General features: G+C 34.2%; 1 protein-coding gene across 4 annotated transcripts in view; it reads right to left on the bottom strand.

The window, feature by feature from the left end:
* Window positions 1–23,510, bottom strand: part of LOC116338349 (homeobox protein abdominal-A homolog) — a 91,554-nt gene extending 68,044 nt beyond the window's left edge. For all 4 annotated transcript variants that reach the window (XM_031763552.1, XM_031763547.1, XM_031763551.1 and 1 more), the window contains exon 1: window positions 23,406–23,510. The gene's annotated coding sequence lies outside the window, so the exon portion shown is untranslated. The remainder of the gene's footprint in view (window positions 1–23,405) is intronic.
* Between the last annotated feature and the right edge of the window lie 3,227 nt (window positions 23,511–26,737).

The following is a 26,737-nucleotide window of genomic DNA, read 5'->3' as shown; positions in this document are numbered from 1 at the left end:
CTTTTTTTTCGGGCAAAAAGTAAATTGCATTTTCCCTTTTCGATCAATGCTTCGTTTTGCAATGCCTTTTGAATTCAATGTAATTTTGATGATGGCCTTTTATTTCTAATGCCATCGGAAGTGTCCACACATGTTTGATCCTGTTTCGATTGGCATTAATGGGCGGTGAAATACAATTTGTTCGTTCCAAGTTACTTAATTAAATTGTGATTACATAAAACGACAATCAGACGAGAGAGAGAAAAAAAAAACTAATCGAATAAGTAAAATATTGAAAGAGTAAATGTGGAAAATGGTGTCGTTTTTTTTGTTCTCAAATGGAAAAATTGTGGAAAATGGTCTTTTTGCACGAGATTTTTTTCTAACAAAATAATCCAACTTCGAATACATTACGCCAGAAAATTGTGTGACAAACAATGAACACAAATAAAAATGCTTGAATAACAAGAAAATATCGAAAAAAAAAAATCCGTCGCGATTTCACGACGTCGAATGAGCCCAAATGCATCATTTGACATTTTTTTTTGTGATCATCAACCTACTGAGTTCAATCGTGTTTTACATTTATTTCGAAAAGAAATGCGCAATCGAATGTTCTAGCCATAAGAAAAATGCGTCTAGTCAAATGTTGAGATGAGCAAAGTCGTTGGTTGAAAGTGATAAAAAACGATAATAATCGAAACATGTTTTTCTCTTCTTCTTCTTCTGCTGAGAGAGAAAATGGCTTGTGACTTTCTACCATAATGGAATGTTCCACTTCAATATTTGATTTCAATGCATAAATTATTGGTTTGTTTTTCTTATTTAAAGTACTAGAAGAAGAAAATAACCGAATATTTCACATACATTTTCCATTGGATTGTGCGGATAAATGATCCTGCCCTCGATATATGTTCAAATGTGCGTATCATGCATATGCCAATGTTACATTTAGATTTGTTTCTGTGTTCAAAATCAAATGGGAGCAAAAAAAATAAAAATTGTATAAATTGAGAGAATGGAACATGTGACGGTGCGTTGAATGATTCTACGTGTGTCACGTTTGGTAGCAAAGGTAAAATCCATATATTACTGTCTAAAAATGGCATTTTCGACGGCAATTTATGTGTGTGTGTGTCGCCTCTAGTCTCTCGCATTTCATTTGAACGGCAAAACATTTTTGCAATCGAAAAATGGGGGGATAAGCCATGCGTAAATTTTCAACCCACTGCCACTTATGCCAGCACCGATGTGTACAACAAAACCAATTTAATGCGGAAAAAAGGACTAAATGCATTTACGTGACAGTCAAACATATTTTTATTTAAATGTAATATAACGATGCGTGCGTATGTGTTTTAGCTTGAATTTCGATATTGCAACTTTGAATCATCAAACAATTTTTTTTTCTTCTCTTCTCATATTTCGCTTTGGGATTACACGTGAACAAGTTTTTCAGATGCAAAAAGTTAATCTTTGACTCTTTTCGTTTCGGTAAAGTATTTTGTAACTTTGTTTGCTTCTTTAACGTAATTAAGCACACACCCAAGAAAATGTATTGAGACCTGTCTCGAATTACTGATCACGAAGTGAAATTTCATAATCATTGAGAAAGACCTTCGTGTACTTTAATCAAAAACAAAAAAAAAAAAACTATCAAACAAAAATCTCAGTTGATAAAGGCGAAATGTTGTGTAAGCGAACCCGAATAATAAATGCCAATGTCGAGAAATTTTGTGGAGCGGCAAAGTCTTTGCCAATATTAATTCCAATAAAAGCCTATCTTTTCATCCGATGAAAACGTAATATGGACGACATGGTTATATATTTACAACAGCAACAAAAAAATTGGCCATCGATTTGGCTGATGTCAATGTGTTCCAAGCTATCTCACTCATTCAATTACATCGATTTGACTTTTTTTCCTCGTCGGAAATCATCATTATCGTAAAATGATCTCATCTTTGTACATAAATTACTTAATAAGAACAGAAAAGCGATACGCAATATTTGCACTAAAAAAAACCGATTGATATGAACAGATTTTTCGTTGAATAACAATTTTTACCGAGTTTTACGACATTCGCATCACTTTTTTGGACATTTCTACGGCTTAATATTCATCTCCCCAAAATTAAATAAGATCAGCTTGGCTCTTCTATAAAGTACAATTTCTTCAACAAACATTCTGCAAATGAAAGAAAAAAACATTCACGAAAATCTCCATTGAAAAAATGAAACGAATGCAAACCGCTACATATTTAGCAAATTGTGACAAAATTGGATTCACATTTATAAGAATTTATGTTTTAACGTTGGTTATGCAACAAAATTAGAAACCGATTACTCATTTTGTTGTTGGTTTTTTTTAGGTAATGCGCTATTAATACGCATTTTATAGACTTTGCCACTTTGTGAAAGAAAACAAAAATGTTGCTATTTTTCGGACATGTTTATTTGCGATGTGAAATTTTAAAATGGTTTGCATTGATGCAAAATTATTTATATAAATAAATGGGCGAGAGAATGTTTCTTGGTCTATATGATGATAGAAATATAAAATGCCGTCGCTATGAGTAAAAAAAAAATACTGTAGCGACTGATGAAAAACATGAATATTTTTTGCTTAGAACTTGAGTTAAGCATGCAGCGCTATCTCTTTGAAAACGATCGAAGTGTGAAGCTTTCATCAACTTCGAGCGAATAACACCAGTTGAAGCTTTTGTGCATCTCTACATTGTACAATGAAGTAGGGAAGAAAATGTATAATATGATGCAAAGAAGCGATGAATGATCGTGTGAAGCAAAACTGGTGAGAGGAGAATGTACATCTGAAAACAGGCTCACTAACACACCGACAACTTGTGTGAAATTCATCAATGTTCCAGCATCGTTTGCTGGACGATTTACTAATACAAAAACGAAATGGATGGTTTCAATGTGTTGATGCGGCCGAATATTTAGGGAAATTCAGCAATCTAAAATCCCTACAATTCTCAGTTTTCCACTTCACACTCACACACACACATATCCATAGATACAGGCTGAAAATCCTGAAAAGAGCAGCCATAATTGTTTATAGGCAATCGACCAATGTGCGTTTAGCAAAAGTAAATCGATAGATTCAGCCATTAAAAAAAGGGCGTTCCCCTTACCAATACGCATGTCTGTAGTATTTGTCTCATTGAAAGTAGTTCTGATGCTCGTTTACACTCATACATCAACAATTTTACCAATACACGGGTTAAAATATGTCTTATAGAAACGCTTCTATTTGATGATTTGAGCTGGTTGTTTGCATTTAAATAAAATTCTTCTTTGACCATTCGTCTGAACCGAGAGTCTTGTATTGAAATATAGTAATTTTTCATAAGATTTGATGGCACGATGTTACGAAGATTAAAATCGAAGACAAAGTATTCACAATCAGGAAATACGGATAATTTATCAATGAAGAAAATTGCTTTGGCTGCAGGTTTTTTTCTTCTTTCTTGCAATTGGTTGGATGGGATGGAATCTGAAGTAGTAAATTATGCAATTATCGTCTAAATAACAATTTAATGGATTTTTTATTGATTTTTTTAACATTAGCGACATTCATCGAAAACTGGAATTTGCCATTCTAAGCAACATTTATTTGAGCATCGATTTATATTACAATGTATTGTGGCCATAATTGATAACTGGCTAATCAATGAGTCGTTGTCATCGTCGGTGGCAGCGACGGTAGCATCGTCGACCGTCGGCATTTACGGCAAAGTACTTTTTGAGTTCATTTGCCATTGAGTAAAACGGTAACAGTCAAAAAAATAAATAAACGTATAAGATTAAATTACGTACATAAATCGTGGAATTGCTCATAAAAACCATAAATGTTTTGTGTGTGTGTGTGTGTTCTGGTTGGTTTTTTTTCCGCGTTCATTCACCGCATTCACATATAAGTCTTTCGTCTAGTGCTTTGGCTTCGATTTATGCACACTCTCATTCTGGCCTGTTTGTGTGTGCAAGCGAGAACAGACATCGACCAGAAGTGATAGAATGGCTGGTTTTAGCACCGTGTGCATCAGAGAGCCAGCCACATACACACACATATATTTTGTTCGACAATAAAAATTCAAAATCCATAAAAAAGAATGTAGTAAAATAATAATAAAAAAAATAAGAAGTGTCTCAAGCACATACAATCAAGAAGAGATACGTCACTTTGCTTAAGGATCAACATGAACTTGACCTACTCTTCATGTGGACCTTCGAAAAAAAATACACACTCACAAAACGACCGTCCAAATTAGAAATGCATATAAAAACACTTTACTCTCTTCGGATAGTAAAATCGATACTCAGACGAGACCGACCGACCGCAAGAAAGTTTGATGGCAAAACAACAGACTGCGAAAAAAAATGTACTGCAGAAAAAAAATACACAACGTATACAACCAAATTAATTGCCACAATAAAAGATAGCGCACGTGCATCATAAAAAAAAATTGTGTACTTTTCTGTTGTTGTTCTGTCGCACTCATTCCAAACCGCACTCTTTTTTTTTGGAAGCATAAAAACCGGCGTCAACATTATCGCATACACGTGAGAAATGAGTCTTCTTTAAAAAAGAAATAATGATGACGATTTTCAAACACACATCATAAACAGTTCGCAAATAAAAAGGTGAAAAATGCCTCAACCAAATTAGTATTTAGAGTAACTGTTTATGTGTGTGATTTTTTTCTCGCTCTCTCTCTCTCTTGTTTTCACACGAAAGAAAACGCACAAACAATCTTACCAACTAGATATGGCTCGGAATTGTGCCGAACGTAAATAATAACTTTATTTTTAATGTATTCAAGACGGTTTTATTATAGCTCTTTTATATATATATATAAATTTATACAATCACACACACCAATTCATTAAACAACCATTTTAACAAGTGTCATAAAACTTTGTCCATGCTCATAATAATAAATGGGAGCAGCACATTTGGATTCTTTGAAAGTGACAATAGCATTTTAACCATTACACTCAAATCAGCTGTTTTATATACCAAATGATTTTTATGAATGAAAACTGAATTACGTGAAACGGTGCATTTTTGAATTCTTTATTTTTATTTGATGTATGACAGTATCATAATATATATAAAATAACGCTACGTCATAGTAATTTGTCGGAGTAAACACAGCTGACAGACGATTTCAATTTAAAATTCCATTTTATTTGTATAACTTTAACAATTCGCAGCGTTGATTTATTGCTGGTAAGAAACTGCAATAAAATTACATTGTATCAAATCAGATAAACGATGTTGTTTCTTCTTCAATTTTTTTTTCACGTTATTGAATGCTAATTATGTGATTAGCAGACGAACAACAACACGAACAAAAAAAAAATCTCAACGGTTTATGTTCGCGTAAAATGCAAATGCATGTCAAATTGCATTCGTTCGCTAACTGCTTTTGAATCGAATTTGTTTGTACTTTTATTGCTGTTGTATTGTATTCGACATCATCTGCATAGCACGTATGATGATAATCATTGAAGCTAAGGTTGAAATGCGTTCCATTTGTTTGCATTAGCATTTCATTGGCTCCATTAGATAAATGTAAATAGATATTGGCTGTTAGGATCACAGTTAGTCATGGTATATATAGCGTATAATTTCGGGGAAAAAATAAAGGTGTACACAATGTGTCCTATGGGCTTAACGCGATGACTCTGTATAAATTATGCATGTGATCCAAATGAAGAGAAAAATAAATATGGCTCACACTGTGCAAGCGGTAATGTATGTATATTATCTGTCTGAATTTGGGAAAAAATGCGCGGTGCCGGCATTGGCACCATATGCATCCGGATTGGAACGGCGTTGGCAAACAAATGGATTATAATTGAATAAAGGAGCAGCCCATCACACTTTGAAACCATGCGTCGCTGTGCAAACTTTCATTTATTTTATCCATATTTTTTTCTCTCTCCATTCATTTTGATTATTATTATTGGGACACGGGAACAAAAAAAAATATGAAGCGAGTTCAAGGTGAACGAATGAAGAGGCAAAATGCGGAAGATAAAAGCATTGAAACCGCTTGTAACGGGAATGATTTAATGTCAACTGGGAAGGATTTGGGTAATTTTCGCTGTTTTCTTCTGAATAATATTCTTATTTGCATTGTATTGCGCACACATTTGCTTCATAGACCCTTAATTGCGCACCAACGAAATACGCTGACTTTCTAAAATAAATGTGACTTATTAATGATTATTTATGGATGAATTTCGCGTGGCATGCCCGCCACACACGGAAAATCCATTAGCGAGCGATCAACAAAAAAAAATGGGTGATATTCGTCTAAAAATGTGGTTCAAGGAAGAGCGAACCAAACTAAATATTAATAAATTAGTCGTAGACGGTTTTTTTTGCTGTGAATTTGATATCAATTTTTAAACAAACGGAAGCCTTCTCTTATTTTAATTTATATAGGAGTCTTCATTTCAAACGAAAAACAAACAAAAAATTAAGTGGCAGTTATGGTTCACGTTTGTTGTTTTTTTTTCTAGTTCGTATGTCGATCTAAGTAGCAAAAAAGTCATTTTACGACATTTTACTTCGTTTGAACTTTTAACCAAAAACAAAACGCATCAAGAGTCTATTTTCACCATATATTACCCAGAGATTCCAATTTCTGATAAAATATTCGATAACAAGACGGTTGCAAATGGATTTTGTCGTCATTTATTATTCAGTTCGACAGACGAATTCTTTCTCCAAAGGAAAAGAGACCACAACAACAACAACAAAATGATGTGTACAATGCTGACGAAATTCGAAATCTTTGAAACGATTTTATCGTGCGCGCTCAATCGCCTTTTTTTTCTTTCCTTTTTTGATTTTGTTGAAAGTTGATTGTCAGAATCGAATTGAGACATTTTCTATTCATAATACATTCACCTTCATGTTCGATAAAAACTATCGATAGAGAGAGAAGCAGAGACAGAGAGAGAGAAGAAAAATGGAGAAAAAAAAATGCGAAACACCAGAGACGCAACAAAAATGCCAATTTCAGATTGAATAGCTTGTGTGCAATCAATGCAGTTCGACGGTTGAATGTCAATCGAAGCTTTGAAGCAATACTTGAACCCGTTGTGTATTTGGTGTGAATCATTACTCTTGAGAATACTATGTATCCAACGAAGAAAAAAAAATGTGCTGAAATGCACATTCTTACATTTTGAATAAAAAAGAAATTCAATACACACATCATACACACAAACAAAGAGATATTTATGCGAATGTGATGCAACGAAAAATGTTGATAAAAAAAAAAGAAATGTTGCATATTTCGCATTTATTTTGTTGGCTTCGAATATGAAATTTTCGGTTGGGTATTATATTGTTATTATTATATTCCGGTTCGAATCATAAAAACGGGATGAAATCAAATCAGTATATTTGTATTTTTCGGTTGAATTCAAATATTGCGTGCCGAAACCAGTTTTCAAGCATCATAGTGCCCACAAAAACACAGCACAATCACTACATTGACGAGTGAATATATGCTCTCAGCAAGAGAGTTGGCAGATGAAACGAAGCAATAAAAATATGTGAAAAATCTTCGAAACCAGTTGTTCATTTTGTACATTTTGACACTATAAATACATGAGATTTGTGCATACGGACATGCATTTTCCAATTTAAAACCGAGTACACACACACACACAATTCTTTATTTAATTAATTTTTTCTCTCGCCAAGATTATTCTTAGCTATTGCAGTCAATGAAATGAAACAAACTGCGTTTTGATGATGTTAACTTTCCTCACTCTCGTTTGGTTTGAGTAGATTTGCAATTTGCTTCGTTGAACACCAGTTGTTTAACAGCACAAACGAAATGTTGAAATAGATTGTATTACCGAGAAGGATCGATGTTTTCAATTTGACTAAATCAGTCACGACCTCCTTTTCCGGAACTGGCAGATTGCATTTCAATTTTTCTATGCGCAGAAAAAAAAGGGTTACAAAAGATGAAATAACATTGAACGAAATTCAAGCGAAAATATATACACACATCAAGCAGATCGTAAAACGCTTATTCGAAGGTCAAATGAATATTCTCCATAGAAAACATTCAAATCAATTCACAAGCGAAAAATGCACGAAAGAAGACGTTGCAAAAGATTGTATAACAATTTATCTAACCCTTTGGACAAGAAGCCAAGTGACCTCAATGCTTCCAGCAGTTAAATAGAATAGTACATTCTTAATTCTTCTTTCGTCGTTTCTTGCGTTTTTCTTGGCCTGCCTGATGCTCACTGTAATGAACCAAAAGACAATAATCTTTACAAGGTTACGATTGTAAAACCATAATGTTTAAAATGTGAGGTCTTTATTGTGACGGTTTGTGCTCAGTACGAGCACAACATTTTCTCTTGACTATCTTTTTTTTTTTGCTGGGCCTGCTTGCTTATGCAAACGATAATGCACACGAGAGAAAAAAACAACAGTGACAAAGGCACAATTCGTCATAAACGAAGCGATGGATAAAAAGAGAAAATGGTGAAGGGTTTTTTTCGGTGAGACGTGCTTTGGATGAAAGACAGAGAAAGAAATAGATAACAAACCATTTGGCACATTAAGCGATCATAAAATGACGAAATGTCTACATGATGGTGTCATAAAATCAAGTACGTTATACAGCACTCATATATGTAAAAATGTTTCTATGTTAGATCATTTTGACTGCTTTTTCTGGACAACTTTTTGTTACGTCAAAAATTACAACACCCAAATTGTAAATGTGAAGCGAGAATGGAAGAGAAGGAGAGAATATGCATTTTTGTGCAAATAAACATAAACATTTTGTCTTTTCGAGTCACATGCTTTAAACGAGATTGCATCGTGAGCAATAATCACGATAACAATCAGTGAAAATAAACTTAATACAAATGTTGTTGTGCATAAATTTACCAATTTTCAATTTGACAGTCTTTGTTTTCCGAAAACTTTGGCTGTTGTTTAAAACATGAACTTGTAAATTGAATTAGGTCAAGAACATAAAAATTTAATTCAATCAATTGCCATAATTTTTCAAAATGACAGCATATCAAATGTTATTTTTGTGGTTTTAACTTGAAGAGAGATTGTCATCATTTCCATATCCATAATTATGGCTTTTACATTGTAAAAAATAGCGTTCAATTCAACAAATGTGCGGTTGTCGTTGGCACAATTGACTTTGCAAATGTTAATTCAAGCAAGAAATTGATTTCTTCGATCAAATAAACTTCTCGAACATATCAAGTCACATCAATCAAATTAAAGTGAACAACGTAATCGAATTTCAAAATAACAAGTGAGAAACATGCGATTGAATGTATATATGAAATGGAAAATATTGTCATTCATAAACATTTCCAATATGTTGCCATTGATTGATATCTAATATGCAGACAATTGTGTAAAATATTCCATTTAATTCGTAACTCGGTGATTGGATAAAGTTACCGCTTTGAAATCGCAATTTTTTTTCGTGTTCGACGATTGAAAATTCAATATTGAATATTGTGTGTGTGTGTATGGACATTGAATTTTGAATATAATTCAAGGGAGAAAATGACATGATTGGATGTGCGGTGGTACAGTAGCTGTTTCATTCAATATTATATCCACACCGCACACATAATCAATGGTTTCATTATCATTGCAAATGACTTGCACGTACATCGATCAGTAACAGCAGTGGCATCATATTTTCGGTGTGTGTGCGTGTGAGCGCGCGCGCTTTCGTTTCTTCACAGCAAAATGAATGAAATTCCCATTTTCCAATAAAAATGTAAATCGGGATGGTGTCGAAACGCAATCATTGAACAATATGGCGTATTGTATTTTATAAAAATGCAAATACGTTTATAGAAAGCGGATTATATATCCGGAATTTATCGATTGATCACACACGAGAGGAGAGCGAACCTGACTTTTGACATGCTCCTCCTTATGGCTAAAACTTAAAAAGAATCTGAATTTATCACATGGAATTTAAATGCATGAAACTTGATTCGTTTGAGAAGAGCTGCTAAAATGGTTTTGGTTGCATATATTTTAAAAGTCAGAGGTTACTAAAAGAAACAGCACTAATAAAAAAATGACTCGATATCGTTGTTAACAACAGCTGAACGAGAAGTGATCTCATTATGATTTAATTCAAAATGAAATTTCCTACGCATTTTCGAGCAAGTAATAATTGAAGCACTGAAACGTGCCATCGAATTATGAATAATTTATGTGCCAGCCAATGCTGCCCATTTACCAAAAATCATCCATTTTCGTACAGAAGAACATTTAATTTTGAATATACCGAAAACGAATGAAATCGCTTTTCGAAAATTCGCTGCCTTTTTTTTCTCTCTTGAGACATCGTTGATTGCTATCATGCATTTTAATTAAAAAGCATTTTCCTCTCGTCCAGTTTGTATGTACATTGTTTAGATGCTGAGCTGCAATTTGTCGAAAGCCAAGCATTCTTTTGAGATTTAATATCGTTGATTGAACGGATGACAATGATAATATTCACTGGGTTTGATCGCACTCGTACACTTCCTTGAACATATGCGCCGAAGTGTGTTTGCTTTAATTTAATGAATTACGCGATGGTTTGCCAGAGTGACACAAACATTGTAGTATAAATGACACTCTCTCTTCCGCTCCCATTCTTACTTTCTCTTCCTCTCACTCCCATTCTCCTCTAATTCATCTGTTCATGTTTCTTATTCAGTGGGGAAAGTGTCAGGAAGTTTCGATGTGAATGATTTAATAAGATATATGCACAATATGTGACATGTCGCTTTGCTTCCGTTCCATGCCGTTCCACAATCAAGTGCTTAAACTTAAGACATGCAAATAGTTTCAGAATAATGAGACTGAAGCGGAGACTTTTAATCAAACTTTCGATGTGAATCAATGATAAAACCCTCACACTTAAGCTGAATCTGTAAGCAAAAAAAACAACAACATCTTTTTTTCTCACTCTATTCTTTTCTTTGTCTATCTCAAAGACGTCGCAATTTTTGATTAAAATAAGAAACTTCTGCTAAATACAAACATGCATATTGAACTAAACAAAGGAATCTAGTCGCATGTGTGTGTATGTGACAGCGAAATCGTTGTTTTTCTCGTTTCGATGTTGTACATGTTTTTCTTTCATTTAACTTAATTATTAAATAGCCAGACAAGCCAGGTCATAAGCGAATCCGTTTACTTATAATTAGAAGTTTGTCCATTTGGAAAATATTACGAAACAAATGGGAAGCGAATAATAATATGCTCTAAGATATGTGTGAATGAGTGTAAATGTGTGTGTGTGCAGAGCGTAAGAAAAACAGAACGATTCGCTCATAGTAACAACGCCAAGAAGACTGACTCTATTTAATATTGCATTAATTTGCCGTTGTTCCGTCTGCTTTAACAACACTCAAAGTAATTATGAAGTTTTTGCGTTTTTGTGCAATCCACGAAGCGCTTGAGCGCCCGCACACACGCGCCCAAGTATTTATATCAGCGACGAATGGTGTCAATTCGCTTATGTTTTTCTTCTTTCGTTCAAAGTTCAAGCGCATATAAAAAAAGTAAAACAGCGACGACGAAGACAGAGGCAAACGTTGCCACAGTTTGAATAGCAAAGAAACAACAATTATTTATCCCGTGGTAATGGGCAATGTTGTATATTGTTGTTTGTCTTTTTAAACCAATTCCGTACACGTGGACGCGATCACAGACACTATGAAACACGGTTCAGTTAACTGAACAAACGACAATGTGAATATGCCAAGCATATAAATGTTTTGTTGTAGCACTTTTTCTTGGTGCTTTTTCTCTGAAAATAAAATATCATCTACTTTTTGATGTTCGGCATTCTTTTGGGTTCATTCATCAATTTCCAGAGTGAAAACCAGAAAACAAAAACAGCAATTAATATCGGTGCGTGTGCATCTGGAACCAGAGCATAAAATGTTGGTTTTTGGTTAAATGTTGAAACCGGTTTCTCGCCTCTTCTTTGTTTTCTTTTGGGATAAAAGAGATATTAACAAAGTGCAAACAGTGATGGGACGCTGTCAATGGTATACGGAAGATTGATAGTGATTTGATGCATTTTTGAGCATTTCTTTAAATTGATTAATCAATAAATATACAAAATCTGCATGTACATTTTGTTGTTGATTCATCGGGAAAGAGATTTTATGATGAAAAAATGTAAATTTTCCATTTTCATTTTTTGAAATGAATTTCCATATCTGCATTGAAACGCGTATGGTCACCGTGTATTTGATTTTATTCCAGAAAATGTAAAACTAAAAAACGAAACAACAAAGACAAATATGGCATGCAGACACATCTAATTTGAAAGCTAGATCTCTCTCACACTCTTTCTCATCTCATCGCATAGTGCAATGACACCGATTCAGAATGTGAACACCATTTTGGCTTTGAGCATTTTATAAATGGGAAAGGGTTCACTCTTTCATTTCGAGCGCAAGTAAAGCGGAAAAATGTAAATATTTTCAACGATGAAATGTTAACAGAAGGTAGCGAAGATTGAAGTTTGGAACAATACACCACCACCCATTGCATGCGGAACGGATAAGATTTAGCATTGATGATGGGTGAGCAAAGGCGAAACATCCAATTTGCTTGTTTTGTATTCATGTGCACATTGCATTCAACACACAGCACAAATCAGTGACTCTCGTAGTTCGTTTGCTTATGTTGGCTCAGAATTGATTAAGGTGCATTGGCTGTGAATACCAATTGAGTTCAATAACGAAATATTCTCACATGTCTGATGACTCTTTTTGTGCTGAACAAACGACAACGAAAAAAAAACGAAAAAAAACTGAATGACTCAATTGTATGAGGAGGTAGGTGTTGGAGAGGAAATTGAAATTGAAGCTGGAACAATACGAAATATTTCGTCTATAATTTGTCAGTTTATACACGTGTTTTTCGCCATACATATCTTGAATGCTCACATCACATTCTGTTTGATTGACGCTCTTATAGTCACTCTCTCTTTCTCCCGTTTTGGTTGTTTTAAATTCAGTTAACAAATGTTCATACCACACGAAGCAACATTTAAATGAAATGTGGAGCTTTGCCCACACACACACACATATCTTCAATATAATCAACTTAAGGCGCTTCAATTTCGATGCAAGTATGCTTATTCATTGGAGTGTCATGGTAAAAAAAAATTCAACAAGATTTAAAACAAAGAGAAGAAAAGAAGAAACGATCAAAATCCTTTTGGCGTTCTATTTCTATCCATCGTATATCACGTTCCCCAAAGGGAAATACACACCGTTCGAAGTGGAATAAAAAAAAACCGAACCCAAATCAGCTTATTTAACAAAATTGTATTATAATCTCTTTAATTTGGCTTTTTTGCTTTTGAAAGAATGAAAGACGGAAAAAAAGAAGAAGAAAAGAAATGCGTCGTTTGTCTTTCGTTCACGGCAGATTGAGACACGGTGTTGAGCTTGCCAGAGATAAAAACCAACAGCCGTATTTTTGTGTTATTTTTGCTTATCTGCTTCAGTATATTTTATCCCAGTGAAACACCATGCACTTATCTCCATGGTTAAATGCAACATTTTTTTCCTCATCGTCATCATCATCGTTCATTTCATCGTGAATGAAGCATTGTTCTCAGTCTTGGGGCAAATACGCAAAAGTTTTAGCATTTGTTAAACGATTCGCCTTAATTTAAGGGGTTGTTTCTGAACTAATACTATTATTATTCATTGGCGTGTTTCACTTAATCCCGTTATGGTTCTTTTTTTTGTTTTTTTTCTTCTTCCTTTAGCTCTATAACGACATAAAGGAAGCGAAAAAAAGATGTCTCGTCCAATGTACAAGACAATTTGCCGATTCGATTGCGAGAAAGGTACCATTTTTCGTAATGTTAAGCCAATTCTTTTCTTTCGACAAAAAACATTTCAGGGAGATAGTGCTTCCATTCACACCATTTTATTTAACTGAAGTGCAGCTATATTGAGTCTTGAGAAATGTCATGAAAATGACGTTAACAAAATATTTTGAAAATGAAAAGCAAAAACTTTGCTCATTTTTTGCGATGCATCTTTTTTGCTTATATCAATGATATTTATACGCTTCAAATCAAGTGTTTTTATTTATATGCTCTTACATCATCCTGCTGGTATTGCAAATACATAACTAATTTGCATTTTTTTTTCTAACAACGGAATAATACCATATGCATAATAAACAAGTCATTTTTGATAGACTAACAATGGAATGCATCATGCAAATTCGATTGATTTCTCTTTGTGTTCTTTTTTTTAAGAGGGAATTCATCGAAAATCAAAATTTGGATACATTTTATTCTTTTGTGTGCAATTTGTCAATATTCGTGATTTGAATTTAAAATCACTTCTATATTGTACATTCGGCTTATATTTAAAATTCCAAAAAAAAAATATTCGTTTGATGTATCTATTACATCGGACTAGGCCTCAACATTTTAAAATGAATATATTTAAAATAGATATACAGTCAGTGAATTCAGATAAGAAAGACCATTACATATCTAAAAATATCACATGTTTTCTTTTTCTCTCTGGGTGTTGCGGCATTTGTACAAAGAATTCGATTTTCGTTTACATCTCAACCAGAAGATCTATTTGTAATTGTATATGATCTGGCAACTATTATGTGCTGTCTTTAATTTATTCAAATGTATATTGAATCTAGTCAATTGATTTATGCATGTGTGTGTAGTAAGTCTAATTAACATAGTGAAGAACGAAAAAAAAAGAAGAATTGAGGACAATGGCTCTATCGGGCGCGTCAAACAGCGTCAAAATATTGTAGTTCATAATTGGTAGTCTCTCATTGATGAAACAAGCTTATTTATCGTAAATCATTTTGAATTATGCCCACATGCGATTCTGTGACTCATGAAATGATGGATTCCGAAGTAAAGAAGGCAAAGAAGCGTTGGCATTTGCTTTACGTATTTGGCACTATAAAAACAACAAGAGAATACAAAAAAAGCATCAGAATAAATGACATATAATATTTGTTTAATTAATCTCAATATAAACATTACCCAAAAATTAATCAGATGTTCGTCCAGTTGTGGTTTTGCTTATTAAATTCGCAGACGTAACAATAATAATCATAATATTGCGTTCACTTGGATGTTTGTGTGATGTGAATTGAAAACAAAAGCGACAGCGTCCATTGTGCAATTTGGTAGATGCTTCGACATCATTATTTCCATTAATTAACACGATTTTGACAAAGAGAAAAAACTTAAACCCATTTTTTTTATCGTGGAAAATGAATTTATTTCATTTATCGGAACTTCGGCACCAAAACAAAGAGGAAAAACAACAGAAAATACAAACTAAAAATATCTGAAGCAAACCAAAAATGGAATGTCGTCGACATGACACTTTATTTCAGAATGACTTCCATCATTATTCACACATGAAGATTGTTTGTGCACAACTACAACATTGGAGACCATGGCAACCAAAGCCGTTACGCGTGTGTTAGTGAACAGTTGTGCTTTTAATGTATTGTTGTCATTGTATTGGTAAGTCAGTGCTCTGAAGCACGCCCCTTCCACCAATACATTGACAGCGATACGTTTTTCTCTATGTATTGGTGTCTGTTATTGTTTTTCAGATGTCAGCCGTGAAGTGCTGCCATCTAATGATGATCCACAACACTTTTCGTCAACAGAATGGTTTTGTTCTTATCAGATGCTGTTGGTCCTAAGGCAATCGAATGCCATATTTTGTATTTAAATTACATTTATATTATGGCAACTGTGGTCCGAAAATATCAATTGTAGATTTGAATAACTTATTAATTTTTTTGTTTGCGCCACCATAAAGACCATAACATAAAATGACAAAAATGGAGATTTTAATATGTGATAAATATCACAGCGAATTTTGATTATTACACTGGTTGTTCTGACATGATTCGCCTACTGATTAACAAACCCAGGCGAATAATAATTTTTTTTTGCTGTTATTGAGACCAAAAGAATAACGAACCACACCAAAAAGCGTATATATTATAAATGATGGAGAGAGAAAGCACCCATCTCCAATCAGACTCTTTCGGCTCGACGATGCGATGATGATGATGATGCTTTTATAAGTTTTTTGACCAGAAATACCACTTCGCACTGAATGGTTGAGCCGATTATACATTGTATGGTGTGTAAGTAAATTTTCATCGATGTCTACATAGTATATTCGATTCTGTAATTTATATACAAATACAGAAAAAACAGGTTCTTATTTTCTTACTCTCGTCACAGCATCTCCCAGCTCGATTGGGATAATTTATTCAAATGTTTTCGTTATTTGTTTGCTGGCTTGCTTGCTTGTGTGTTGGAATTTTGTCGAAACTCAAAATTGAACTAAAAATAACAATCTGATGTGCTATGTACACTCTGTTCGGTTTCAATCGATTTCGTCTTATTTTTTTTTATTTTGCTCCTTTGATTTTCATCTTTTCAGATAATCGCCTTTTGTGCATACGCACACGCAGTGTGTAAACATTGCGAGCGACAGAAAATGACGATTTAAAATGAAGAGAGAAAAAAATGAGTATACATATATCTGAAAAATCAAACGAATTTTTTTCCCCGTTCGTTTTCATTTATATTTTCGTAAAAATGTGTTTTTTTTGGCACTTTTACATTTCTTCTTGGGGCCATGCATTTTAACAGTATATAACGAAAAGAAATAATGTGATAGCAATCAACTGGATATTGTATTAAATCGCAGACATATGAGCGCTCGAAAGTAAGAACAGCCAGACTTTTCGTTCGCATCTCGGGACACATTATAATAACAATAATATGCCGGCTTTGTAAGTGCTAACGTGCATTGGATACGCATTTTTCTTATTTTCTCTCTCCATCTATCTCTTTCTCTCTTTCTCCATGTTTCTCTTTCTTTCGCTCGTGTTTTTCGCCTTTTTTTTTCAATAAAAAGAATTGAAAAGAAAATCCATGAGCAAAATAAAACGAATCCAACACATCAAGTTGTTCTCTTTCATCTTTGCTTGTGATGTGCTGGCGAAACATTCAATTTTTGTGCGTTTTGCTTTTGGCTCCAATTCGTTCTTACATCATTATAAATTGGATCGGCACAGGCAAATGGCAAACAGAACACACCATGGGACACAAAAATATCGGCAAACGCCACGCCAACGGAACAATAAAAAACGCAAAAAATCATAATCGACATAAATTGTCTGTATTCTCTCTCTTCATTTCTTAATTTTATCCAGATTTCGCCTTTGTGTACATTTTGTTTTTCTTTGCAAATTTTTTTTCGCGTGTGAAACGACCGAATCTGTGTTTTTTTCCTTTTGTCTTACAAAATTTCGAGAAAAAAAGAAGATAAACAGTGAATGCGTTGTATACACGTGGGTCTCTTGTCTGTTCTTTTCGAAAAGTCACGTATTAATGTTTATAAATTTTGAAATTAATTACTTTAATTACGTTGAAATTGCTTCTCGTAGGCCAGGGCCGTTTATCTGCTGGCCCGAAATGCAAATGATGCTTGTGAGAGAGCAAAGCGAAGAAAAGTATAGTAATTAAATCCATTTTGATTTTTGATAAATTAAAATGGCCAGTGGCCAACAACGTTCCGCATAGCCGTGATAATCCACGGAAAAAGATATATGCGAATCTTTTGTGATCTCTCTTGGGAGCAAGCAACACAGAGCGCGCGCGAAAACACTTTTGTGCCATTGCTTCGTAATCAACATATATTTGCGATTTGAACGTCAGGTGAAAGTCGTAAAAACTTTTTCAAATTTTCCATTCTTTTTTTTTTGTTTTCATGGAGAAACAAGAGAAAGAAAAGCGATAAGCAAAAATTCTATTTCGGTATATATATTCGAGACGATGTCCGTTCGCTATCGAAAAAAATGAGTTTCATGTAACAGTTATGGAAGAGAGAAATTGTTGAAAACAAAAAAGCCAGCCACTCGCTATCCACGATAAGAGTGGGATGCATTTTTGTTTTCTTTTCTCTACTTGTGGCAAACTGTTCAGTTTATTCCATTTAATTTCGTTTGCGTGTTATTCCTTTTTTTCACTACGTTCACGTCTCCTTCGTACATATTTTATTTAAATAAAAAAAAAATCTAGTCGCAACGATGATACATTTACGATTACGTGGCAAAATAGGAACGTCATTGCTCTTTGTATTCTGAGTTCCGACATACATGAGAATACCATTATAACATTACATATACGTCTGCTGTTTGTTAAGTTGCCGCCTGCACTTGAAATTCTCTTTGCTCTTTCGTCGTAGCCAGCGTTGTCGTCGTCGTCATCATAAAATATTGAAGCGTTGAGAATTTATCGGCAAGCAAAATTCTCGCTTCGTTAAAAAAAAGACGTTGTCGACAACGACGATGAAGACGAAGTTGAATAGAACGTGCATTCATTGTGTGGCTCCAATTAAATGTTCGTTTTGAACGTAAGCAATTCAAGACACCACTCAATTCGGAAGCGAATTTTTTTTTTAATTCCATAAATGATGTTTTTCCATGTTTGTTTCTCTCGTGCTCATTCTATGATGAACATTTTCACGCATCATATTCACTGTGCCACTCTTGGCTGATTGGCATTGCGGCACACATTCAAATATCCATTCTAAGCAAAATGCAAATGATTCGCTCTCTTTGTTATGACACACAGTGAATTAGGTATTTCCTTCATAACAAACTCAATGTGCTTGTTGTTTTTTTTCTGTTCTTTAGCGCGCGAGAGAGTTTTCATTCGCTCTATCGAGTATATGTCGTTTGACTATGATTTGGTGAGTGTGTGTATTTGTGTAAAATATAAAGAAGCAGGGTACAGATTTTTATGAGTTCAATTAGACTGAATTGAGACTTAAAAGAGCAATCAGTTTTCTTTCTGCGCTATCAACCACGTGCATATTGGACGAGTACGAATACACAGCGTCATAGTCAGCATGTGAGCGAAAAAAAAATACGCAGTACACGAATCAACGTTTCGATGCCAGTCGAGTTGAAGTTGCTCCCAATCACAGCAGAGCAAAAATGGAAATCGTTTTGTTTTAAGCACCGAGGCAATGAAAATCGATTTTACAATGACAACGACGACATCGAAACATTCACTCACTACGCGAACGAAAACAGTTGAAAATACGGACGAAAAAGGATTCAATGCAAAATCTTCAAAATTACATTTTGATTGACTTTAATTTACGTATTTTAATTAAAAACGAACAAATCGAGCACATACCATATTTGCCAAAAACCAGGAAGTGAACAACGACCGAAATGCATTCCATTTTACATTGTTTCATTGCTTGACGAATCACATTGAAATGGGTGTATACTTTGCTACATACCCATATGATTTGATATGAATAGGTAAATTGGAAAAAAATCACGTCATCGACACCATTTCGTTGGCAAATGTGCAAATTCGTTAATTAAGAATGATATTTATGAAGTCAGACAAAATCAATTTAAATTCGAATAAAATAAAATAAATCGAAATTCATAACGAATCCACCGAAAAAAATCGATTAGAAACTTATTAGATCTGTATCCATAAATGAACTGTTGAAAATGATAATATTCAAGATAAAATATGGGCACCCACCCATCAACATATTCCAGGGTTCAACTCATTTGCAATTCAATTTTGCTCCGATTTTTTTTTTATTAGTTTGTTGTTGTTTGTGAAATGAAACTTGTCACTTGAACCACCTGAGCAAAGGCGTGAACTTTTCGTTTATTGCTATCCAATATAACATTTGCACTAAATTATCTGTAATTCATACATATATATGTATTTTGCGGCGCGAACAAAGGAGACGAGGAAGCAAGCGTAGAAAAAAACTGTCATAGATTTTATTTCATTGCGCGGTTGATCATTCTAAGTGAAAGGCGAACAAAAAAAAAAAAACAATCTATTTGTATTCACATCATACCAAAATATAATACCATTTCGTTCATAAGCATAATAAATCTTATGATATTTAGAAATGGTGACAATTTCGCATCTACACTCAATGCTCTCAATTTTGTGCATTAAAGTTTGAACGAGAAAGTATGTTCCACGGCTGTTTAGCAACTGGTGATGCGAAGAAAACTGCTCATGTCGATTACGACTAAAACAACGACAACGATGATGACGGTGATGATGATAAAATAACGTGAACACAGGAATATGGCATCAGTGCAATTTTATTTCCATCACTTTGTTTTTGATTTATTTTCAGCATAATAAAATAACATCGAAACCGCAACCGTATTGGTTATGCTATATGGAATAGTATAAACTTTGGTTTCAGGTTTTTTTTTTCTTCTTCTCTCTCGCTTTTGAATGAGGAAGAGAAAACAACAAAATTCCATTCCAATCAGTTCAGAAGTGATGATGGTGTCAGGTATCAGGTTAAATGAGTTTATGTATGCATGTGTGGGTACGTTCGTTGATCAATGTTCAAATTGTTCTTTAAAACTTCGGCGCAATTTTAGGTTGTCGTGTGCAAAAGTTTTTAAGAAGAAAAAAACAACAACAACACAAAGTCATCATCATCATCGTCGAAAATTCGTTGAGGCTTCGTGTGGGGATAGCCAGAACTTTTCTCGTTGCCGTTTATATTGCACAACTGACACGTACACATGTCATACGTTATACCGGCTTATAAAAATAAAATCGAAGCTATATGAAGAAAATACAAATAACCTTATTTATATAAACATTTTCGATGAGAAGTAAAGGTATTTTGCCACGAATTTGAATGGGCGACCGTGAGAGTCAGAATGCGATGGAGACAGCCAGAGATAGATAGGGAAAGAGAGAAAGAGAAGGGAACAAGCGAAAAAATAATATTATTTCGAGCTGTTCAATGTTGAATGACCGAAGAAAATATTCTGGTTGGTGTAGTAAGAGTGTGTGTATGTTCATAATGACAATGTGTATTACGTGAGCACCAAAATAGCAACGGGGCATGAGAAATACACACAGCACGAAGAGAACAACAACAAATGTGATATACATTCTCTGCTCTAGAATCGAAAGCGAGAGCAAATGAACAACAAATAAACACGGTATGTGCAGGAGGACTGGAAAAGGATGAAAATTGGTATACGATACAAACAACAACAGCATGAACATACGATGCATACGAAAAGAAGGCGAGGAAAAAAAGAGAGTACACAACATGACAAGATGAATGTTGAGGATCTATGAGTGTCATATCTATGCGAAAGGCGATGCTGTCGCAAAAAAAAAAACAATATTACATTCGTCACTTACATGCAAACTGTGTATGTGTGCTCAGAAACACAGCATAGTGTAATAGGTACAGTTATGGTTTATTAGATTCATACTTTACATGCATATGTGTACTCTGCATTTATGAAAGACTATGAACATTTCTCGATATTGCTTTGGTGTTCTCGTTCTCTTTTGGTGTACGTGCTTGCACAAGCAATAAAAGCTGAATACACAAAGAGAACGGCAAAACAACAACACCAACAGCATCAAAAAGAGAAACAAGATAGTGTCAGCGGTAAGGAGTGAAGATGAAGAAAATTCAAACGACAAACGAAGCAAAAGAATTAGAAAAGTAGTCGACCGCAGTTCAAGTAGATGCCCGAAAAACCGAATGTACTCTCGATCTCTCGTCATCGTTGTCATTAAACATATACACACACTCTGTATTCAAGTTGTGCTGTGCTATTTCACATTTTACCGATGGAAAAGAAACCCACGGAGGAGGTGGTGCACAAATGCATTTTACAGTTTAACATTATGGTTTCACATAGCAAAAATAGCACCTAAAAAGCATCTATAATGCATACCAATCTATATCACATACAACATATTCGAGGTCGTACTCAATATGGATATACACGTATGTATGCCGTTCCTTCTATCTTTAATAGTTCAACGAGTGAGTGAATGCATTAGGTTGAGGCGCGCTAGCACCACTGACACTGCCACCAATTTATCTCGCATGGCAGACATATTTGTCTCGTGGGCTTGTTACTTCGATGGTTGTCGTACGTGTGTGTGTATGTTTTTTTTTCCTCTCTCCTTTTTGTGTACCATATTCGTTAGATACATTTTCGATTACTCGCTTGCTCACAAATATGGCTGCATATGGGATACGTGTGCGCGCGCGATATCATTCGTATGCATGTGTGTGTGTGTGTCTATGAGCCATGCATGAGCATTGGGTGAATGAGTGATATACACATGGTGCCATGTACTGCGCGCACCAAATTCGGTTTTCAGAATATTGGTTAATAAGAAAACTTTTATTGTATCAATCTCATACGATATGCATTGAAGACTGAAGACTGAAGACCACAGAGAAATTTATGCTCATGTTTTTTTTCTCTTGCTCGAAATGTTATCTTACGATGGGAATGTTGTTGTATTTTGTTTTTGTCGTAGAGCGAGTGTGCTTTTAAGCATATGAATGAGCACAAGAATGTTATTATTCCAATTATATGGTATGCGTTATACGAAAAGCAAAACATTTTAGTTTTTTTTTACTCATCGTTGCTATGATATTGGGAACATTCACCGACTGATAAAACCTTATCTCTTTTCAAGTTCCAGTCTCTCTCTCTCTCTCCCTGTGTTTCTTTTCGTGGCCGAAAATGGCTTCGTAAAAAAAGAAAGTCACCAATCTACAAGTGATATGTCTGCCAAAAATGCACTCACATTTTCATAATTTAGTTATTAATTTTAACAACTATAATCCACAACATAGAGGCGACGGCGACGAATCACTGATGCCACAATAAAAATGGCATGGTCTTTGTGTGCATTGTGTGGTGGTTGGATGGACCATATCATTTGTGATATTTGGAGCAAATGGCCATTATCACATGTAAAACGTAGTTGTCAATAAACTTTGGTTTTCTGTTGTTACGTTAAAAACCTTTTAGAGTTTTGTAACCCTCAATCCTTTGTAACCCTCAATCTCAATATAACGACCGATGCACATCAACCAAATGTACAACCTATACACTCGATGTAATTGATTGCAATGGACTCTAATGGTGCAATGTGTGAACGCAATGCAGCTCACATTTTCCAAATTACATCCATCAATTCAGCTCCGTCATATGCAATATAGACCAAAATATTGACCATCAAGATTGAAATGGACAGAGATCATCACTTTCAAGTCAAATCACCATCTGCGGACTAATTGAAATCCTTTTGGCCAATTGACAAGATGGAGATAGATAGATAAATAAATAAATAGATAGATGGATAGATAGATAGAGAGAAGCATCCATCTTAAAGACATACTAATGAAAGTCGCAATAAAAAAAATAGGAAATTCTTATGGAGCATCAGACATTTTCTACTTACCATAAGGGCGTGTTTCGATAATGGCAGAACCATTTCGCAATGCTTTTTATCGAACATAATTACTCGCGTACGCACTGCACACACGATGCTCTGTAGTTTATTCATCTGGAAAATAAAAACAAACAAAATGCAAATCAAACAAATTATAGCCTACGGTCACGTTCATTCATAGCCATGCAAATTTATTCGCTCGTTTTACTTCACAGAAGCCTACTCTACTATAAACACATTGATTGTATGCTTTTTATTTATTTATTCGACCAAGCATATGCCTTATTCGGCCAACAGCAGCATCTGCCTCTTTTACACTTCATTCGATTTATTTTATGTAATTCAGACGAAAGGTAACAAGTATAAATTGAAACAGGTTTAAATGTTAGCAGTTATGAGACTTCATCAAAGCCAATTCAACATCTGAACGGTTCAACCTGATCGAAGATTGCAGCACTTGACTGAAGTTCCGGTTTGCATGTACACAACATTGATGACATCCATATTTTAAACCATTTTAAATGGCAAGTAATGAGTCTTTTTGTTATTAATTAAAACAAATGGAATTTATTATATTGTTAAAATATCTACTTTATTTTTTGTCATTTCTTAATTATCATATAAAATGTCGACTTAAAGTCGAATTCGTGTTTGATATGCTATTAAATTATGGAGAGTCTTTTTTCCTTCATCACGATAATTTAATAGCATTCACGGTAAATGCACACAATTATGCATTATTTCTAGAAAATATATTTTTTTGGGTAGTTTTCTGTTTATTCCATATTCTTCGTTCCGTCAGCAATGATCAATTCCAAATTTGGCTACGATATTGGTTTAAAAGAACATTGAACACAGTAGGCCGGCGAGTGTCGCATAAATGCGGTCATTAAATTGCCTTGCCACGCTCTCAACGCGCGCGAACACACACAAACATTGAATTCAATCTTGGCATACACAGTCGACCGTATGATGTATGCATTGACTTGGAAAAGAAATGAAGCTACACATAGTTCAATACCAAGTTTAATTAAATTCAAACAATTAAAAGGGAAAATTCATTTGAAAAGATTTCTGCTGAACTTTTTAAATATAGTAAAACATTCTTGGTTCTTCATTTGAATTGTTTCTCTCTCGCTATCTATCTGTGAGACTCTGACATATAGATTTATCTGTTCGTTCGAACAAGAAATTAACATCATTCGTAGACAAACGATTTCGTACGAAATTCATGAATTCCGAGGAAAAATTCCGCATTCATTTCAAATTTATCGTCGAAGTAAAGATAAAAAAGATGAAACTTTTTCAAATGAAATGATACAATTACGCTATTTCATATCGCATTGTGAAAGTAAAATATTAAGCATCATCCAATGTCGGAGTTCACTTTCTTATATGATGACTTTTTGTGTTTTTTTTTTTGCCTTGTTTGAGCTCATTCGCTCTGTTTTTTTTATACTACGCTCTAAACTCGGTCGCAGCTCAGTTTTCGCTTGAATCTATGCATGGTTTGCAATAATTTATCCGATAAAATTCCCATGAAATCAATTTAAATGGTGTTAAAAATTAATATTCGATATATTTGATATGCATAATTTGCTTCCATTCCGTTTGGCATTTCATTGGAAAATTATTGTTGAAATCAATTAAGAAATGCGTTCATTCAATCAATGCATAAAATATGATCATTGATATAAAAAATAATAAAAACAAATTAAAGACAAAAAAAATCGATTTACAAATTATTTTGTGCGAGACAATTTTTTTTCTGAATTAATTTTGATTGATATTTTATTAAAAATAAAACGCCAACTGCATTTAACTTTGATTTGAAATGCCATTTTTGTATGCGTGTATGCTTTATATTTTGATGGCTTCCTTTTGCGATTTACGTAATAATTTTATGTCTTGCCATCATCTTTATTAAATATGTAAATTCAATGTAATATTAAACGGACAGGGAATTAAGATGTGCTTTTCATATCTGTTTTAATTAAACGACATTTGTCGAGCTCGTGTGCATGCGTGGGACAAACGAGACTATTATTAAACCGATATTAATATAATATCGCACAGGCATTTGTCATAAATGCTTCTAAATCATTAAAAGCATGTAATACATGTCATGTGCCGTTTTTGGACTTGTTTTTAATAAGATACAGTTGCTCGGTGGCCATTAAAATAGCCAAAATAATGTTGTTAGAATAAAGCTATGGGTCAAATGTTTATATGCAAAATAGATTGGCTAAGTGGAGATTCAGCATTGCAACAATGTTTTATTAAAAAAAACTGAAGAGACAAAGAGAGAGAGAGAGACGTGGACCCTTTTGCATATTGATTTACATAATGTAAGTAAATAGGAAAGTTTTGAATTTAATAATGGAATGACAGGGTAATTTATGATCTCTTCGCAATGGCGGAAATGTCACTTTTGAGTGACTCATTATGTGTAACCATGGATTGTAATAAGACGTTGCCCGAGAGGTACAGCACTTTTCATTTAAATACGTCGAAAACTTGCCAAAAATTCACTACACAAACAATTTCATCGAATCAATGAAGAATGTGTGCGAGTTTCACTTGGTGCACTATGATAAAACGGATTCTATCCGTTGAGTTGTACGTAGGAGGCGTAGACTTTTTAATTAAAACCACACAGCTCATTGCAGCAGATTCTCTTCATTCTGCATCAAAAAGGATTATAATAAAATCCGATTTAAAAGAATTCGGAAAATGTGTGCATGTCCCTTCATTTGGAAATGTGTGTGCTTTTTGCATTAAGAGTAAAACAATTTTGTGGTTTGTTGGTGTATAAACGGAGTTTTTGATACCAAACACTATTCATTGAATCGAAAGTTGTCAAATAAACAAGAAAACATCAATAAACTTTGTTAATATCGTCGACGGATTGTGGATTTTTCATTTAGGCGAATGCGCGTCGCATAATTGCGTCATAAAAGCCATCCGCCTCAGAGAAGAAGAAAAAAACGACCAACAACAACCATTGCTCATCGTTGCAGGAATAGTTCCAAACTATTATCACAAATTCGATATAATGAAAGTCGGGCTGTATAACTGAATTAAGATTAAGGTTGAAATGCTTAATAAGACATGCAATCTGTTGGATTTGGTGGTACACATCATTCAAAATAATACACCGACATCTATCTCTCTTCCAAACTCTTTGGATGTATAATTGCAATGCCGGCGTCACAATGACCAAATGCAGAAAAACGGTTCAGGTTGATCTCGACGAAAAGGCATCGATTTTAACGTGCAGAATGTCATTAAGACATACAGGGTGGGGCATATAATAGGCTCACTCTTAGGGGGTGGGAATT

The sequence above is a fragment of the Contarinia nasturtii genome, unplaced genomic scaffold (genome assembly GCF_009176525.2).
Source record: "Contarinia nasturtii isolate CC-2019 unplaced genomic scaffold, AAFC_CNas_1.1 Cnas_scaffold_350, whole genome shotgun sequence".
NCBI classification, from domain to species: domain Eukaryota; kingdom Metazoa; phylum Arthropoda; class Insecta; order Diptera; family Cecidomyiidae; genus Contarinia; species Contarinia nasturtii.
The sequence above is the reverse complement of the archived record's forward strand: the minus strand, read 5'-3'. Positions and strand labels throughout refer to the sequence as shown.